This window comes from Penaeus monodon, chromosome 15 (genome assembly GCF_015228065.2).
Source record: "Penaeus monodon isolate SGIC_2016 chromosome 15, NSTDA_Pmon_1, whole genome shotgun sequence".
NCBI classification, from domain to species: Eukaryota; Metazoa; Arthropoda; class Malacostraca; order Decapoda; family Penaeidae; genus Penaeus; species Penaeus monodon.
Window position 1 is genome coordinate 16,722,976 of NC_051400.1, and position 298 is coordinate 16,723,273.

The following is a 298-nucleotide window of genomic DNA, read 5'->3' on the forward strand; positions in this document are numbered from 1 at the left end:
CCCTCCCACTCCCGCTTCCTCCCCCTTCCTATCCTACCTTCTCCCCCCCCCTCCCACTCCCGCTTCCTCCCCCTTCCTATCCTACCTTCCCCTCCCCTCCTCCTCACTCCTCTTCCTTCCCCCCTTCCCCCCTTCCCAGCTTATCTCTTTCCCGGAACACCAAAGATAAGCCTCAGATACTATAATTATGGCGGCTTGCTTTTGCCCAAACTCGTGATGGTGAAAGGCTTCCGGTGAGGGTGAATCTGTGGCAGATCTGAATCGCAGTGAAAATGATCGATGGATGTGGGGATTGCAT